The 18,191-nt window shown below is 34.2% G+C and overlaps 1 pseudogene; it reads right to left on the reverse strand.

The window, feature by feature from the left end:
* Nucleotides 1-17,087: 17,087 nt before the first annotated feature.
* On the reverse strand, nucleotides 17,088-17,838 carry LOC133850517 (uncharacterized; annotated as a pseudogene).
* Nucleotides 17,839-18,191: the final 353 nt, after the last annotated feature.

Below are 18,191 nucleotides of genomic sequence, written 5' to 3' on the forward strand. Positions count from 1 at the left end.
TATTGCCACTCGATGTGATCAAAACCCGGCTGCAGTTACAGAAGAATACCTTATTGAAGGGCCTACAGCATTACAATGGTGTCATCGATGCTTTTGTCAAGATCTATCGTCAGGAGGGCATTACAGCATTCTGGCGAGGTTTGATTCCTCCATTACTCTCCGACACTCCTCGGCGAGCAATCAAGTTTATGGCTTTTGAGCAACTGAAGCCAGTTTTAAAATTTGGTCCAGAGCCGACTTTTATCACATATGCACTAGCTGGAGGAATAGCCGGAACGATCGAAGCAATCATACAGACTCCATTCGAAGTGGTCAAAATCACACAGCAAGCGAATCGAAGGAAGAGACTTAAGACGTTAACTGTGGCCAAAGAGATCTTCAAAAATGGAGGATTTGGTTTTCAAGGCTTCTTCAAAGGTGTGACGGCAACAGTTTGTCGGAATTTTATTTTTAACGTCGCATACTTAGGATTATATTCAACTGGAAAAGATGTAACTCCTGTTCGCCGGTCTAAAATTACAGAATTCTTTCGGAAATTTGGACTTGCCTTTATATCCAGCTGGATAGGTTGTTTCCTAAGCCTTCCCTTTGATGTGACCAAATCCAGGATACAAGGACCACAGCCTGTTAATGGTGAGATCAAATATTCCAGAGTGTTTCCTACACTCCACACTATCTATAGGGAGGAGGGCATTGCAGCCTTATTTAAGGGGATAACCCCTCAACTATTGCGGACGGGTCCCGGTGGGGTTATTTTACTTTTGGGATTTGAATATATGAATGAGCTCTTATTAACTAAGTTTACCAAGTTTTAAAGTAATAAATTTAAGTATAAATAGAAATCTAAAGTATCAAGCTTCAATCTCAATCTGCAAGTACTGAGAAGCTGCAAGATTTGCACTAAGAACGAAACAATATACTAATTTTGTTTATTTCAGTTGATGTAGCACTTTTAAAATTTGCCTTTGGAAACATTCTTATGGGTGATAACAATGACTAAACTCATGAACATAACAAATATATATATATATACATATATATAGCTTTTGGTTCATATTTGTATTTTCTCATTAATAGTACGGCACTGTTTTGATTTTACTGAAAATGGGTTGAGTGTATTTTACAGTCGATCACACTCTAGCTATCTTGTTTCTAATTCAATTTACTGCAAATATTTATTTTTAGTTTTTGTTAATTTTTATTAAAATTCAAAAATTATCTCTTTGTATAATAATTATTTTAAAAATGATTAGCACTTTATTTACAATCTTATTGCTCTTTTTATATGCCTTGATTTTCATTAATTCTTAACTTAAGAATTAATTCGTTCATCTTTATGAAGTATTTACAATAGCCTATTGAGTTAAAATCATACAAGTCTAGCGCAAAGTATCAGACAGACTGACAGAGAATTTGACTTACCTGATTTAGTAAATACATATGTTCAATACTTTATACGGTGGAAGGTCCTTTAACCAGCGACGCACAAGTTTTGATAAAAAGAACAGATTGAAAAGCGTTTTGTAATATTTACCTTTTACTTATTCTCAATTCCCTGGCACGTGGACAATGTTCCCGATCATCGACTTTTTAAAGTGACTTTTTATCGTAAACTTATTTCGCTAAAATTCTTGGTAAACGAAATTGCACACTTGCGTGTACATGTTTGTGTATTTTAGTTTGATACAATATGAAATAATCTTAGAAATTGCGAATTAAGTATGGATTTTGAAACAGTTAGTTGGCATTTTTAGCGATTAGTCAAGCTTAGAGTAAACATGAAAATGCACGAGAATATCAAAAACTTGCAGGGATCAATTAAGCAACCCGAGCAACATATTAAACCGCTATGCACCAGCAACAATAACATTAATGGCAACAACAATAACAACAACCACAATGATGCGACAGCACAACAACATCGTGAACAGCCAAACAATAAATGTGTTTTGACTTTGCTGTGCAATGAAAATGTCTCCAGGGTCAATTTCAAATGCGTTTGCATACACGCACACATACGCACATACACTCATACGCTTACATGCAAATAAGAGCTCATACATGAGCAAAATATACATAGATTAGTGTAATTACGAGTCGAGCCTGGAATTGGAATGATGTCGAATGTTGGGCTCAAAGGCATTTTAGTACTATGCAATTGATTGAGAGCAGAGATATCAGAGTGAGAGAGAGATAGAGAGAGAGAGAAAGATAGAAAGAGAGAGTGCGACATTAACAACATGATGTCGGTTTGAATTTGGCATATGGCAATTGGAAATCCAGCTTTTGATTTCATTTCATTACCCATTGCAATTTCAACTATGAATAATTGAATATGTGCATTGCATACTTTAAGGCATCAAATTGCCATTGCGATTGTTTGTTGTTGTTGCTGAGTTGTTTGCCGTGCTTTTGGCTAATTCAGCTGGAATATGCTTATTACGCATTAAAACTAATTTAGCATTGCAATTTTGTTTAGTCTCCCCCTCTGGTGCAACTCATTCATCCTCCATCGTCACGTCACAAGTGAGCCAATTTACAAATTTGTATTTAGCAATTCGATGTTTGCGTTTCTATTGCTGTTGGTTCAATTTGTGCTTGTATATGATTGATGTCAGTTTTAAATTGCTAAACATTTAACGTTGCTTTGAGATAACTAATTGATGCATGCGTTTATGCATTAAAAGAGTCCACATGATTGTAGAGGTTAATTATGAAAGTTGTCGTAGTTTTATGAAGATGCAATGATTAAATAGCCATATTAAACATTATATTTGCATGTGGATCTAATAAATTAGTATTCTATTGAAAATTAAACTCTTTCCGCACTCCGTAATCAATTACTAATCAAAATGCGCTTTCAAAAAATGCAAAAACAAATTGAATTAAAAGAACTGCAAAGCGAAACGTTCAACTTAATTGTTTTCCTCTCGCTCACACGCTTTCAATCTCTCTCTCTTTTTAAATCTATATGTATGCACATTCTGCCCTCTCTATCTCTGTCTAACACTAGCTGTCCTTTTCCATTTATGTATCAATTGCTTACTTTTACTGCCCCTGCGCTTTTGTCTAGTCAATAAAATATGAATTATTTGAAATATTTAAGCGCAAAATAAATCAAATGCCAACACTCGACATCAAAGCCAAAAATAATAGAGAGAAAAGTGCCAGAGAATACCGAATTTACAGCAGTTGTTGAATTTCATGTGTGCTTGTTGTTGTTGTTTCTTTTCATATTCAGGCTGAACACAAATTTTTTATCAGCAAACAGCACAAATTTCGTATACGCCATGTTATTGTTGCCACTTGCCAGTTGCCAGTTGTTGCTAGTCTTGTTGTTCTTGTTGTTGTTGTTGTTGCTGCTGTTGTCGTTGTGGTTGTCTAAATAAATTTTTTATTGACCATGGTTAACGCTTCAGTGAGCAATAAACGAACGAGGAGGGGCGGCAGGCGACGTCAGGAGTCTGGGAGTGTGAAAAGCAAAAAACCTCAGAGAATTTTGCAGTATTCGGTGTCCCGTTGCCGCTGCCACTCTGGCCAACGCCTCGAAGCATGCCACAAGGTATTTTACACCCACACACACACCGACATTCACCGACACACACCAACACACACACACGCATTGGTCGAGGCCAGTGAAGTGTGTTCGTGTGGCAGTTTGTGTGTGCGTGACTCGGTTTGCGTGTGTATGAAATAAAATGCTCGAATTACACATGTTATACAATTGTTGGGCGTAAATATGATTATGCTGCTGGGCCCAACAAGGCCCAGAAGCCAATCCAAGAATCACTCCTCACTTCTCTCCCCCATAGCTACTCCCAACCCCAATCTTTATCCCAATCCCAAACGCAACCCCAACTCAAACCGAATCGAAACGAAGTGACTTCTTGGCATGTTCTTTTATGATATGTGCGCACATATTTCGAATATTTATCTTCGGCCTTGTGATTTTTATTCACTCTTTAAAATATGTCGAATTGTTGTGAATTTTTTGTATTTATATAGCTATAAATGTATTGAATATTGGTTTCTTTGGTTGACAATCTGGAATATTTTGCACACCATGGTATATTTTGTCCGTATATAAATTTATATTCTATCCCGTTCAAATATACAAAGATATATTCTTAAAATATACCAAATTATATTGATTTGGTATAGTATATTATTTTGGTATATTTTAAGAATAATACTCAAGCCGAATCGAAACTAAGTGACTTCTTGGCATGTTCTTTCATGATATGTGATTATCTTCGACATTGTGATTTTTATTCACTTTTTAAAATTTGTCGAATAATTGTTTTTTTTGTATAAATGCATTCAATATTTTAATACAGATATTATACATAAATAACATAATCTGTGCTGTAGTTGATGTTTAAAACCGCTTTTAGGAATTATAAATTTCAAAATTCGACAGTCAGACATTCATTTATTCATGTTAAATCGATTCCATATTCACTTTATTGAAAGAGCATCTGAAGTTTATAAAGCAATTGTCTTTCGCTTTCTGGAATTCATAACACGTCTTTACGTCAGGTTGCCAAGTTCGATATGAAAGTGTCGGACGCATTTTATTCCTTTTAACTTGAAATTATGTTTTTTTATTTTCTTATTCACGTTTTGTTGTTGTTTTTGTTGTTGCTGTGTTTTAACATGGTCGATGCCCCTGAAAGTTTAAAGCGGCCACGTAAAGTGCTGCGAAAATGAAATGAAATTAATATGAAGTTTGACTTAACGCCTCATAAATCATTGTCCAATTTTCATGTTGTATGCCCTGCAGCAGCAAGTGTCAAGAAGAAGCAAGCAGCAGCAAGGACGAGGACGAGGACGAGGACAATCTTGTGCTGTCCTGGGTGACTGTAACACAAACACACTTAAAATGATTGAAATATATGTGTGTGGCGATATATGCGTAACATGGTGCTACATTGCAGCAGAGCTATATATAGACTATATACTACAAATATGTGTATGTGTATGTGCATATAAAGATGACTCGCAGTGTAGACGAGGACTGGCCTGAAGACTGAAGACTTCCTCATTACACGCTTGTCACGTGCACATTTAACGATTCGCTGCACACATATAGTACACAGTGACATAATTACACATACATACACACATACATTGACTAACACCAGCGTCTGACAGTCATTCATATTAATATTGTCGGTCAAAAAACCTCAAACAGACACACTACGAAGACGCCAAAGGAAATGAAAATATTGACGAAGACTTGTAAAGTAATCTAAAGGTTTTTATTTTAGTTTTATCACTTTATTTACCTTGCCTTTAATATGAAAGCTAACTATAAATTCTATTGACTTTTCATATGGTTTTCAATTTATTTCACCATTTACGCCCACAGTTTTCACTTTCTACCGGTTCGAGCTTAAATTGATGTAGTTTATTTAAAGCCCAGTTGACAATTGTCGAAACATTCGTGCAACATTAATGTGCGATAAAAAAGTTATATTCCAACTAAAAATGTATGAACTGCACGATTTGATTGTGGTTTTGTGCGACAGTTATAAAAATTAATAAACGCAAAAAAGCTTTATTTATTTACATATAAAAATAAATGTAATAGAGTTATTTGGTTGCAATTTATACTTTGTTATTCTGTGTTTTCAATTATTTTAATATTTTACCTATTGCACTTATTTTCAATGATGCTCGTTTATACAGATATTCAATTACTATTCAAGCAAATTTAAGAGCTACATTTAATTTAATTTTTGAATTTTAGAATAATAATCGCAAGCAAAATACATTTACTTCTGAAATCAATTTAATAAATAAATGATAAAATGATTTGCTTACTATTTAATCTCCGTTTACTGATCCACAAAATAATTTAGTATTTCAACCTTCATTTCTAAGAATTGTCCAATAAAAAATAATATATAAAAAGTAACTGTAAACTGTCAACAAATTACTTTTAAGAATTGTATTTAGTTCTTCTTTACTAACAACATAATAAATTATATTCCATTTATTACAAAAAAATGCGTATACTAACAATTTAAAATTCAATTTAATATTTCATTATTGACTTAATTATTTCTTATTTATTATTTTTTCAATAACTTACTAATTTTAAATATTTTCTCACTGCAACCATTTTATTATTCCATCCACTTTAGAACTATATAAAATTCAATAAAATTGATCTTCTAAAATCAATTTTTTAAATAAAATAATTTGACTGCTGTTTAATCTTCTTTTATTGTACTTACTGCAACCAAATTACTTTTCCAGTAGTTCTACTTAGTGCAAAAAAAAATCTACTAACTAAATTTTAAATGAAATTCATTTATTGTTATCCCATCTAAGGTTTCTCTTTACTGGCTTCTCAATTATCTTATTACTTTCTTAATTATTTATTAATTATTATAAATTTTCATATTAAATATGTAAACTTATTTACTTTTTTTTTTTAGATTTATTCGCTGAAACCATTTCACTTTAGGACTTCAATAAATTTAATACACTTATTACAAAAATTATAGTACATTTAATTCTTAAAACAATTTAATAAATACATTTATTTTATCTGTTTTTATTGTTTTATTGTTTGTTTTCTTTATTGTTGCTAACAATTAAGTAGTAAAATATAAATATATGTTAATTGACTTATTTAAAAGACTTTAACCAAATTAGTATTTTGTCAATAGCACCTCGCAATTTTGTTATAGAGCTTTTACTATCTTCTTAATTATTTTATTATTTATTTTTAACTGAATATTCAATTTCACAATAAAAAAATAGTATATAAAAAAGTAAACTTATTTTACTTAATTTTTTTTATTTATTTTTTTTTCTACAACTAAATTCTATTTAATTTGGTATTCGTGTAAAGAATATAAGTAAAAGGATTTATTTACTTTGGAATTTAGTAAAAAAAAATGACGCTGATGTAGTTTATATTGAAAATATAATTTTCCATTTTGAATTAGTTTAATATATTATCTTCTTACTCCCAATAAAATTCCACTATTTGTATTGTACATTTGCTAATTTTAAAGTTTGTCTTACAGCAGCCAAAATTGAATCGCAGGAATTTCAAGAAAACATTGAATTTGATATTCGTGATTAAATTGTTGAGCTGAACTCTTAAGTTTACATATAGTTGCACAGCGGGGCATTAAACTGAAGGCACTGGACCACTGACCACATGCACCACATGACTTCCCTTCACACACACACACTCTTACACATGCACACACATACACACATACACATTGAGATTAAGATAATTAAACATGCTGCGCACGTGCAGCGACTGCTTTCAACATTTTATGCTCAGATATTCGAGCAAAAACAAATAAAATGCATGGGGCGTGTTTATATGGTGTCTGGTGGTCTCTGCTCAGCTCTGTTCTCCACTACTTTGGTCTGGTCTGGGCCGCAAATTGAACCACAAGTAGCTCGTCTAACTGCCACAGCACAGCACTAACTTTATGGGTCTGCTGACCGAGGGAATTCCGACAGTAATAGCAACAACTACAACAACTACAACAACTACAACAACTTGCGGCTGTTGGCAATTTTTATATATTAATTAAAAGGAATTTTACGTGCTAATGAAATAAAATGCCACAAGCGTGTGCCAAGTAAGAATGTGTGTGAGTGTGAAAAGATTCTTTCGACGGCTACGGCGACATAGCTTCATGTTTTATGTTTTATGTTTTATGAAATGAAGAAACATTAAATCTTTTGCCTAGGATTTCGTCGTACATATTACAATTTGTTTCTCCTCAGCCAAAACCGAGATGAACGGACATTCACATTAAGTATACGACGCATTCTTACGATGTTTTTGATGAGCTTGTGCGCTTGATCGGGGAAACGTGGCTCACATTGTTGTAGTTCCATTAGCAGTTGCTGTGAAACTGAATTCAAGCAAGCACAGAAATGTTGCTTTCAAGTTGGGAACTGAGTTGCGACTGCAACAAGTTGCGCATACGCCATGTTGCATCGAACCAGCGAACTTGGAGGTGAAACTGTTAACCGTTAACAGATTAGATTTAACAAAATAATATTAACAATAACAATGAGTTTTATATCTTTTAAAATTATTATTGAATTTTACTCTTTTCGAATATTGAATTCGCAATATTATTGTGCCTAGAGATATGCTTATTTAATTACATTTTATTGCGCTGCACAGTGCATTAGAAACGCAAATGAAATTTCTATTTTCTAATAAACAAAAATATAGGAAAAACATCCGTAGGTGTCTGTGTGAGTGTTGGCATGCAGGTAAATATTTGCGTAACCCATAAATCTATAAAATTTAATTTTAAGCAAATAAATCACAGCAAAAACACATACGAGTGGAGAGTCTCCTGTGTGCTGTGCAGTTGTTGTCTAACATTTTGAGCTGCCCATGTTTACAGGCGATAAATACTGTAAATACACAAAGAATTTTTGCCATAATTTACGAGAAAACTGCAAATGCCAAAAATGCATGCGAATTGCCAAATGAAAAGTGAAAATTGTGAATTGTGAATTGCGAATGTCAGTAAAATGAAAACCACAACTTGCTACGAAAAATCTATAAAATCTCTTGGCCACAATCTAATCACAAATAAATGCTGTAAACTCTAAACTCTGACTTACAGCACTGACATCAATCCATATGCTATTCTGTGTTTATCAATTTTGACTTTAGTTGTTAAGGCTTTCCAAGAGATTAGCAAAATATTTAGACAGCTTAAAGTTTTCTAGTGTAAACTGCATTTATTCTCTTAGCCAAAGTTGGTAAGTTTTTGTCTTGTTTGCAAGTCATTAGAAAGACTTCATTAGGCACATAGACACATACACACACTTAGAGAGAACTTGTGGTCAGCTAAGCCAGATAAGCAACTGTGCTAATGATTGCCACAGTTGGGCAATACAAATTGACATGTCAAGAGGTCATGCAAGATATCAAGAGCAGTACAAATAAAACTATAATTTGCATACCGCAAAGAAAACAGTTTTCTTACATTGTTGTTTTATTGCTTGTAATGGCTTGAAGTTGTTAAGCAACCCTCGCAACTAAGCAGCTGCAGCATCATCATCGCCATCATCAGCTTTGATATGTGGCGACCCTCCGGGGCTCCTTCGGCTCGGTTGCATAACTTGCACAATTTATGCATGAGAGCAACAGAGTTAATCCTACAAGACGACGACGGCGACAACGTCGATGCGCCGTGGGTTGCCAGACATTGACTGAGCTGTAGAAGAAAGGAGGTGGAAAGGGGGTCGCTTTGTTGTTGTTTGTAAGCAGCAGGAGCAGGAGCAAAGGCAAGCACAACAGCTGCACGGGCATTATTATTAACACCAAAATGACAAACAACAACAGCAAACGAGGACAACGAAATGAGCAGCAACATCAATATTAGCAACAACAACAACGGAAGAACAGAATAACTGAATAACAACAGCAGATTCCATTCAATCCTCAGCTTTAATGTCAAACATCAATATGCTAGCAAAATTCTAAAATTATTTCAACTTGTCATACTTTTCAATTGAGCGCATTCACAATCACAGCTTAAGACAATGAGTCTTTTAACAATAAATGCCAGTTGAATGCCCGTCTCCAGCTGCTCTACCCCACTACCCCTCTGCTCTTCTCTCATTGCATCGTTCACCCATTCGTTCGTATTGGCGACAGAACATGAAATCACTGCCACATATGTCGGCCAATAACTGACATTATTGACTGTTAATATCCTTGCAGCTCACGACAATAGTGCAGAAAGTTGTGCAACTTAAAAGGCATCGCACACAAAATGCCCTCTAATTAAATAATTATTTATTTATTTATTATTTTTAAATATTCATTTCTGATATAAACTTATGATCTAAGTGTCTAATAAATACAACAAATTCGTTATGCTCACTATCATTATCAGCACGCAGTCAAAGCATCATTCCTTAAATTTCGTAGTGCAATAAGTCCGTGTTTCTAAATATTAAAAAAGAAGATCTTAGAACTCTGAAAATAAAATTACATTTAAATCAAAAACTTATTTATTTTTTTCCCTAAGATTATTGTATGAAATAAATTATTTCAATGTTTTCAATAATCATTTGGGATGAAAACTGTTGATCTATGCAACTAATAAATACAGTAAAGTCTTTATGTTGACTATCAATCTGAAAATAGAATTATCAATTATATATTTTGTATTGCATTTTTAATAATTGGATAAAGCTAATACAAAAACGACACTTATCCATAACAAATATTAAATTTTATTTGAAAAATAATTATATTTAATTTTTTCCATGACTCACAAATATGCCCGCTTTGAAGTTAAGCTAAGATATCGGCAAGTGCCACATTTCAATAACTGAAACGCCAATTAAAATTGTACAATGGGTGTGCTTCGTTGTCGGTCAGAAAGTTGGCGATCCTGAATCGCGGCCAGCGACGAATGTCAGTTAAACGAGCAAATAGCCAAAAACAAACAGTCACACACATGAGCGCGACATCTGCATCAGCCAGGTCTGGCTTCACGAACATATACATATATGTACTATATATATGTATATGCATATATAGATATAGACATGCATGTGTATATGCATATACAATATGTACGCGAGCAGCGTGCCAGGAAGCGCAGACAGTGACGTTGAGGCAGACGGAGAAAGAGCTGGAGGGAAATAATCGAGAAGAGAAGGAAGGAATGGAAGAGAGGGAAGAGGGAAGAGGGAAGAGGGAAGAGGGAAGAGGAAAGAGAGGGCATAGCCCGGCATATCCTGATGCATACTCGTATTGCTGATATGCGCTGGTAATTGGTATTGTTTGCCCGAACGCGTGGTCAGAGCCGGACACCGTTGCAACACACAAGGACACACACACACTCACACACACAGAAAGGTACGGACACACACACATTTGCACCTTGACGCCAGCAAAAAAATACACATGGAAACCAATGTCATGCAAACAAGCCGCAAGTGGGGCAAGCACACGGAGTAGAACACGAGGACAATTAAAGGGGGAACGGCAACATGCATAAACAAGCAACTAGCAACTATTAATTTTCCATTATAAACAGACGAATGAAAATGGACGACAGACACTTTGAGATGAATATGGAGTTGGAGTTGGAGTTGCACATCGAATAGCGCATGGAGGTTGAAATTGAGTAATAAAAAAAAGTAACTCAAAACGTGAAAAGCAATAAGTCGCATATGCAGATGAGAGGATCAGCGCATCAAATATTTCACAATCAATCTGTTTCGCAGATTGAAGACTGAATGCTATAAAGCCGTTTCATATTTATCATTCCTTATTTGACACGCTAAAATTTCATTAATACGTTATTTTCATCTACTAATTTATTTTTAATTGTAGATTGTAAATGAGTCTCAAGACATTCTAAGACTTTATTATATAATGTATGTTACTATGAGAAACACCTACAGATTATTATTGACAATACTTTGTATTATTGCGCACATATCAAAATATGTATTTGTGGTTCCTCAAAATTTGGTTGCGAAAATTTAGAAGTTATTCAAGAATTAATTAAAGCTGTAATGGGGTCTTATTGGCTTTGGTTGACAATAGCTGGTATATTCTCTAGTAAATCTATTCCTTTGCTTAAAACCTTATTATTAGCTTATTTATCGAGTATTTAATTGTTATTTATTTTATTATACATTTATTCTAACATATTTTTAATCTAATTTAATTAGCTGTCCAGCGTCTTTTAATATTTATTCGCGGTTTACGTTTAATGCATGCTGTTTACAAATTTATTTTGTTTTGTCCGCGCGTCAACAAGCCCGTGCTTGGTATCGCTGGGCCACTTGATGGTACTGCCGTTAGTACGTCAACGTCCAAATAAATAAATTCTATTTGGTATATTTTTTATGGACTAGTGCTATATCAATATACTAAATATGGTGCGGTATAAGTCAGTACATTATTGGTTTATTAGGTTCGTACATTGTAACGATAAATGGTTTTTGGAAATGGGCAGAGAGTATTGCTCGCTACCACTCTTAGGATTACAATCTAATGTTTAGTCATTAACGTTTAATGGTTTCGTTCAACATGGCAGTTTTCATAATGCATTGCACTTATAAATAAAAACAATTTATATATCCGCTACCCAAAAGATATTCTAACTATATGCCTCCCGAAAATGTATGTAATATCCAGAAGGAGTCATCACATAAAGTTTATTTATTCTTAATCAGCGTCAACTGCCGAAAAGATGTAGACATCTCTGGCTGTATGATGATCTAGATCTCAGAGACTATAATAGATAGGGATCTAAATCTAAAAAACGAATAGTACACGCTATTTTAAAACGCGATTTTTTGAGCATACAAAAATAATTTCAGTATTTATGATTCCTAAAAATTTGGTTGTGATCACATTCAAATTTCAGAAATCATTTATTTTTAATGACCTACTGCAATCGGGTCTTAAGTGCGTTGGCTGATATAATGCGAATATTTTATAGTCTATAGAATATATCCAAACATAGTTCTTGGTATGTTATTTGGTATATTTGTAGAATATGGTTTTATTGAAAATTGATAGCGGGTATCTCACAGACAAGCTCCATCCACTGTAGTTTTTAAATCTCCATCTTAGTCTAAATCATTTGTTGAAGGCACCTTTTTAGTTAATATTTGCTTAGCTTAGCAATGGTATTATTTAAATACTGTTTCAATAGGAGCATCATATTGATCAGATCAAATAATACTTAAACAGACAGTAGTCTGAACAACTTATTCAGCTACACGAAGCGACCATAAACTTAGAGTTCAACATCAGCTATAGTGGATTTATGCATATTGAGCAGAAGCCAAGGAAATGAAAATCCAATGAAAAGCCTCACCGCGTACTATGTTAACGAAGAATACACCACCTATCCAACTTTCACGTTCGTTTTGTTTGCACAAGCACGAAAAGTTATTAAGATGCATAGACGTGATTTTGCATGTTTTAAAAAAGAAGTGAGGGCGAGACAACTATAGGAATCATGCTTTCGACTTTGGGAATGACTTGGCTTGAAGACACTTAAAGCACTTTTAATTTTTTTAACAAATTTCCATTAGCACAAGCCGAACCACAACCAAATGTCGTCGGTCTTTAAGAGATCGGCCGAGACACAATGAGGATTCAGGCTGATACTAAATGAGAAACTGTTTGGAGCAGCCTCATTGACATGCCTGACAAGAATTGAATTAAAAGTTTTTGTGCTGCGCTTTTGTGACTCTCCAAAACAAATCTAAGGAGCAGCTGAAGAACAGAGAATGGAAAACTGCGCACCGCGTTTCAATTTTCATTGTGGGGCACAGAAAAAAGTTCCAGCCTCAAAATGCGCATTTAAATTGATTTGTAATTCGCGGTTAATTTGGTTGCCGTTGCCTCGTTATGTCGTTGTGTCGTTGTGTCGCTGTGTGTCACCATTCTACCTCAATGTGGTTCCATGCTGGTCAATGGGACTATTTTATTCATTTTTTCCGTGCTCGTTTTTCCCTGCTTCATGTTATTAACGTAATTTGACACTGGAAGCGTGACAGCTGTGGCATTTTTTGTTCACATTTCCATCCCTCCTCTGGGAAACTGGGACACTTTATAGATAATCATTGCGAATATTCATAGGCTTGGGTGGCTAGGGCAGAAGTGTAAGAGGAAATAGCTTTCAGGGTGCATTGAACTTATTAATTATTAATTAATTTGTTAACTTGTCACAAGATCATTCTATGCATATTTAAATCACAATACATGTGGTTTAAAATCGGAATATATTTTATGATACAAATAAAAAAAACAGAACATGTCATTTTGTGGGATTAAAACAATAACAATTAAAAAAGTGTTAATATGTCGACCAGTTGTAAAAAGGTAAAGCAATGAAAGGAAATGTTATCAATACATGATGAATACACTAAACAAACCTATAGAATCACAGATCATTTGAAGTATAAGCCAAGTGTTAAATCACGAATAATCACAAAACACCCTATTGACTAAGGCTCAAATGTGAATGCATATTTTGAGCAAAACTGAAATATGCAGTTGCAGTTATATAAATTCAGGGGGAAGCACACACATTTCGATCAAAAACAACAAAACAATTGAATCGAAAAACCAATCAGTCAACATGGTTACCTCTCTGCAAAACATAGTCCACATGCTTGCCACATGCATACCACATACATCTGTACTGTGTGTTTCGGCCACAGCATGAGCCTAACCCAAGCTGAGGCCAACTCACTGAAAATGCAACATTTTGTGCCAAAAAAGAAAAACAACAATACAAAAATTAATTGATGACGCATCCACACACACACACAAACACACTCTCACACATGACGCGCCAGCACTAATTGGCAGTAAGAACAACAACAACTACTACTACAATACCGTTATGTGGACCCACGAAGTCGATTTGATAACAGGAGACCGAGGGTAAATCCACTGGTTATGAAACGACTGCAGCCAAAGGGCGTGGGAATCGGCGAGGTGGGCGTGACAGAAGGCAAATCGATGCAGACATAGACGAACAGCAATCAATCAATTAAATGCCTGACTGCAACAGCTATAACAGTAACAGTAACAACAACAACAACAACGGCAGCTGGAGGCAACATAATGTTGTCCATTGCAGAAACTGTTGCCGACTTTTAGGCGCTGTCAAGAAGTTACAAGAATATTTGAGATTTATCCGAGTTGTTCAAGTTATTAAGAGTGATTTGGCCTGACATCATTTATTGCTAAATTTTTTTTTTTTTGTTTGACAACATTTTGATAAAACGTTTCCGGAAAATGCAAGCGAAACAAATTGACTTCAGCTGCCTAATGATAATCCATCAAATCACGATGGGTTCCAATATTATTGTTCTAAACTGCTAAAGACAGCGGAATTATTCACATTTTAATACATTATTAAAACAAATTCGTACAAGTTTCAATAAAAAAAGTGCCAAACATTAATGTGTTTTATGATATAAAAAAAAAACTAAATTTGTTGTCCACTTTTAGCTAATACAAGTATGTGTAGGCATTAATGCTAAAAAAAATATAAAAAAAAAAACAAATTTATTAATTAGTTACATTATTTCACCTTCAATTTGATTGTTCATCCCTACTTTCACCTAACGACATAACTTTGCGCTAATAGCTTCAATTGATTGTGTATAAATCAAAGCATAAAATATCCAACTCAATGAAATAAATCGAAACGCCCATAAATAAAATATATTTTCGGCTTATGGCTGGACTACTTAACACCGCTGCGTTGATTGAAATCAGCTCAGTTCACGTTACATTTTCGCAGCAAAATGTTAAAAAGAACATTGTGTATTTATATATTAATTGGATCCTTCCTGGGTGAAGGTAAGAAGGATATATTTACAATACTTTGCTGAACCAATAATAAATTTATTCTCTTTAGCCAACTCGCTCAGCTGTTTTAACTGTAGTACTTTGACATCGTGTCAGAATCCCAGTCTTCAAGCTTGCAACAATGAAGTTGCCGTTATCAATGGCTATTGGTTAAGTACTATTTATGCAGGAGTTTCTTTTATGAATGCCAGCGACTCCTTTGAGTGTCTTTATCTCCCGTATTCGGCTCATATTGGTAAATAAAATTTTAAAAAATTTATGCTTTATTGTTTTACAACAATTGTTTGGCTTTCTTGTTTTAATTTCAGATAATGCAAGCACCGTTTTTGAATTTCGTGGATGCGTCTTTCGTGATATCGACATTTGCAGCTTGCCTCAGCAATCGGATCGAAATGTTATTGATTGCCACGCCTGCAACTGGAACTACTGCAATCGAAATTCGGGTTCGTCTTTCATAAAAACTAATTCAATCAAACTCATCGCATCTCTAACTCTGATTCTCTACAAATTATTAAAATGCACTTTGTAAAAACGAAACAGGAATAAAAAAAATTAATATTATTAAATATGTTTTCCATATTATCCATTACTAATAAGTAATGATTTCACTTTTCTTTTACACATCTGCTTCATATCAAATCTAAAATAAAATTAAATGTAATATGATATTTTGAAATATATTATATTACAATATAATAATTAGTAGGATATCATAATGATTTGATACTTATAATAAGTGACATCATTTATATTTATTAGATTTATTTGTTTCACATTTATTGATAATCTATATCATAATCTATTTTGTAACAAAAGAAGTTCTTAAGTAAGAAATTCTCAACATAGCGTTCACTTCTCAGTAAAGCTTCATAGCAGAATTAAGTGAAACTTTAATTAATATTATTTTATAACACCTTTTCCCTAAAATGAAGCATGCAGACAATAATATGTTTATTTATGGCTCATCACAATGTAATGATTTACTGTCCATGAAATAATAGACGAACACAACTGTTCTGTTTATAGCCATAGATTCCAACCGTATTTATTTATTTAGGTTTACTCACATAACAGATTGAATAAACGCTTCTCTTGACTTCTCCTGCTTGGTGGAAATTAGTTTGACTGCAGAAATCAAGAGTGCAACATGTCCATTAGAAGTCTAGTATTTTTATTGCTGCTGCTTTATACCTTGTATATGATCGAAGCCCAAAAAAAAAAGGTGATTAAACAGGCATATACGAATATTTGCTTTATTTATATTATATTTTGTCTGGGCATTTAAGCTAAACCCACAAGTGATTCGATGAGAGTGGTCAAAAGAATGAGAACAAAACTGTTGAATATGATGGAAAGAATACATCAGTAGAAGAACTCGCACTTGGTTATACATATAAACTCGTCAATAATATCGAAATTGACTTAATTATTATTTGTGATTTTTGCGTATCTTATCGTGGACTCGTTTAATTATCTACCGCAATAAATATTTATTTGGAGTAGTAAAGGAACACCCCTAATCAATAATTAGCTCTGAGTACTTAGTCACTATTGTGAAATCGCATCACCAAAATAAAAATTATTTTAAATTTCCTATTCTGAATTCTTCTCATTGCCAAGCAGCAAAGCACAATCTTATCAAGTATCCGCCACGATGCCATATCAAGAAGCAGATAACACATACGTCAAACAGATGGTAAAACAATTTAAGTTAAAAATATATATATTTTCTGCTACCTATTGAGGTAGTAGTCGGATGTATTCATGGTTCCTAATTGTTAATCCTAGGTTCTCTAAGCGTATATCTTGGCCAGCATCAGGCCCATTGCAGTGGCAGCGATTGTATAGACATTGCTACTTATTTTTCCAGCTGGATTCTTATTGCACTTATTGCCCGAGCAGACATTGCAGGTGCTCCGTCTCCAATTGTAACTGTACTCCGGTCTCAGCGACAGGCTGCATGGAGCCACATCTGGATGAATGCAGCCATGGAGTTGATGTGTGGCTGTCGTGTCTGCAAATGACAATTCAATGTTTATCTCTGGCAAAAGAATGAATATGAGATAAAACTACTTACTGCTTGTGAAAGTGTATTTAAGAGCGAGACAATCGAATCTCAAGCTTGTCAAATTTCTCACATTCTGATGATAAACGTTGAGATATTGACTCGTCTCATTGGCAGCTGCATTGGTGCAAGTTACTTTTTTTGGGACTCCGGCAATCATTTGGAGTCACACAGGTGTAACAGGTGAGCGAAGTGGCTGCAAAGCAGATTTAGTTTAAAATGCATCCATTAGGTACTTAATAATTTCTCTTACCGAACTGCACACACATGAAAGCGAGCAGTACGCTGACAATCAAAACTTTGTTATACATTGTAGCACGATCTTGAAGTACTCTGCTTAGCGTTCCAGACTTTACTAAACATTTTGCGAGATTAAGAACTCATTTTATATGGAATAAAGGAAAACGGTTGGCGATAAGTGCTGAATGTTGAGGGTACTTCACCAGGTTGCTATAAGTCTACCCTTAAATAGTTAACAGCTGGCATGAAGTCATCGCGATTGACCGTCTTTCACAGATTAGCTTATCATTTAAGCAATGTGCGCTGTAAAGGCGTTTGCTTGTATTACTCAATAGTTCGAATTCCAAATACTCTTTGCTTTTGAGGCAAAACAATAAAAAGTTCTATAATCTACTATCTTGGATTTTTTCAAATTTAGTTGCTGCTTACTTTTAAAATTTAATTTCAATGGATAAAATTAAATAATTGCCCACTTGGGTGGAATATTTAGATATCAAATATCTG

This window comes from Drosophila sulfurigaster, chromosome 2L (genome assembly GCF_023558435.1).
Source record: "Drosophila sulfurigaster albostrigata strain 15112-1811.04 chromosome 2L, ASM2355843v2, whole genome shotgun sequence".
NCBI classification, from domain to species: Eukaryota; Metazoa; Arthropoda; class Insecta; order Diptera; family Drosophilidae; genus Drosophila; species Drosophila sulfurigaster.